Source organism: Mus caroli, chromosome 3 (genome assembly GCF_900094665.2).
Source record: "Mus caroli chromosome 3, CAROLI_EIJ_v1.1, whole genome shotgun sequence".
In the NCBI taxonomy this organism is placed as follows: domain Eukaryota; kingdom Metazoa; phylum Chordata; class Mammalia; order Rodentia; family Muridae; genus Mus; species Mus caroli.
The window spans coordinates 80,781,911-80,784,530 of record NC_034572.1 but is presented as its reverse complement, the minus strand read 5'-3'; positions in this window follow the sequence as shown (position 1 = coordinate 80,784,530).

Below are 2,620 nucleotides of genomic sequence, written 5' to 3'. Positions count from 1 at the left end.
ATCCCCTCATCACTTTTCAGCCTCTGGGCCATCAGGATTGTCTGGACCACTCGGTGCTTAGATCCCCAAAGGCACTCCTCTGGAGGGCTGGGGCCGGGCGTGGTGGCGCACGCCTTTAATCCCAGCACTCGGGAGGCAGAGGCAGGTGGATTTCTGAGTTCGAGGTCAGCCTGGTTTACAAAGTGTGTTCCAGGACAGCCAGAGCTATACAGAAAAACCCTGTCATGAAAAACCAAAAAACCAAAAAAAAACAAAACAAACAAAAAAAAGAAGGTAGGGCTGGAGAGATGGCCCATCTGTAGTGGGATCTGATGCCCTCTTCTGGTGTGTCTGAAGATTAGAAACAGAGTACCTACATATATAAAATAAATAATATTTAAAATATTCGTTTAATTTAATGTTCTAAAAAGGATAAGGAGAAAATAAAATTTGAATACCGTGCACAGTTGTAATCCCAGCTCATGGGAGAGAAGGCTGGATCAGAACTCAAGGTCGTCCTTGGGTTCAGAGCAAGTCCCAAGCCTGGATGAACTCCATAGAACCTTACCTAAGGAGGCAGCGGGGATTGCTGGTGATGGCTCAGTGGGTAAAGTGTTGCTTCACAAACATGAGGACCTAGTTCGGATCCCCAAAACCCGCATGAAGGCCGAGTGAGGTGGCACAGATCTCTGGGCGTGGAGACACGAAGCTCCCTGCCAGCTAAGCCAGCCACGACAGTGCTCCAGCTCAGGGAGAGACCTCTCAAAAAATACGGGGTTGAGAGATAGAGGAAGATGCTCCACATGGACCTCTGGTCCTTACAGTCATACATGAGTGCATACATACATGTGTACACGCGAGTAAACACATGCCAGAGATGAGAGGGAAGGAAGAAAGACAAGGGAAAAAAAAAAAAAAAAACAGAACAAAGCTGGGTATTCCCCTCTCGAGTTTCCCGTTCTGGATGTAGCGAGTGTCCTTGCATTCCTCTGTCCCCTGTAACTATATTTAGGAGTTTGATTAAATTCTATTCACGTTTCCCCACCCCAGGAATAGTCTGTAAATGACATCATAGGCTTCTCTTTTGCCACACTCGGAGGCAGTCTTCACGATGCTGAGACTGGCCGGGCCAGCATGCTGTCTGATCCGTTCTTTATGAAGTGCACCATTGGAAGTCTCTTGTGGCTTCTCAAATGACCACAGACTTGATTTAAGAGGTCAGAATCAAAGTGTAAGCAGAGATACGTCTCTGGGGGCAGCTTTCCTTCCCCTAGGTCCACACGCCAGCTCTACCACTGTGGTCACTATGCCTCCTCCTCTTCTGTCTCTCAGAAGGACACGCCTCCATGCAGGCTTCTCAACCTGTGGGTCGCGACCCCTTTGGGACTCAAACGATCCTTTCACAGGGGTTGCATATCAGATATTTACATCACGATTCATAACAAGCAAAATTACCATTATGAAGTAGCAGTAAAATAATTTTATGGTTGGGGGGTCACCACAACATGAGGTAATGTAATAAAGAGTCACAGCTTTAGGAAGGTTGGGAACCACTAGCTTAGCATTTAGGAAAGACTGCTGCTCTTTCAGAGAATGCGGCTTCCATTCCAAGCACCCACATGGTGACTCACAACCATCTGTAACTCCAGTTGCAGGGGCTCTTTCGCCCCCTTCTGGCCTCCTCAGGTACTACATGCACACGGTGCACAGACAAGCAGGCAATACACATTAAAACATACATATATGTGCAAGAAATGACACCAAGAAGACCCCCCTTAAAGTAAGTCAATCACAGATTCCAGGAATTAGGAAGGTTACCCTGAAAGCCAATGCCCACGGCTTTCTGTGTGACGGTGGGGTCACTCACAACACACTTCCCCCACCTTTTGCTGTCCTGAATACAAGCATTCAGATACAGAGACTTAGCGTTTGGCCTCTGTCCATGTCCTGGGTAGGGCTCCCCTGAAGTAGGTCTTGAGGTAGGAACAAGTTTGTAGCCTGCTGGGGAAGAGGTGCAAAGAGACTTTTGGACAGGATTAGGGAGGTGGGGCAGAAGGCTCGGAGTTCACTGGAGAACCCAGGGAGACTGGATGATTATCTCTGAAAACCCTTTCTCCGAGGCAAAGGAAATCAGCTCCCCTGTGGACTGCAACCACCTTCCTGGAGGGTTAAACTGGCTTTCCTGTCTTGCCCTTGACCCAGACAGGTACCCTCAGCAGAGCAAAACCTCCCAAAAACCCAGATGGTGGCAAGTTGACTTCTCTGAAGGTGAGTGCTGAAGGACACGGGTCATAGCCCTGCTGGAGCCTCCGTGCCTCATGCTGACTCCATCTGTCTTGTCCCTGACACTTCAAGGTGGTGGCCTGCTGTAAGCACCTTACTACAGTGAGGTGGCAGAATCTCACTATGCAGTTCAGGCTGGTCTGGAACTCTCTCTGTAAATCCGGCTGGTCTTCAACTCATGGGGATCTACCTTCTGAGCGCTGGGCTTACAGTCTTGTGTCGCCAGATCTGACAACTCTAATTGATTTTAATTTTTAAAAAAGATTTATTGGGCTGGTGAGATGGCTCAGTGGGTAAGAGCACCCGACTGCTCTTCCGAAGGTCCAGAGTTCAAATCCCAGCAACCACATGGTGGCTC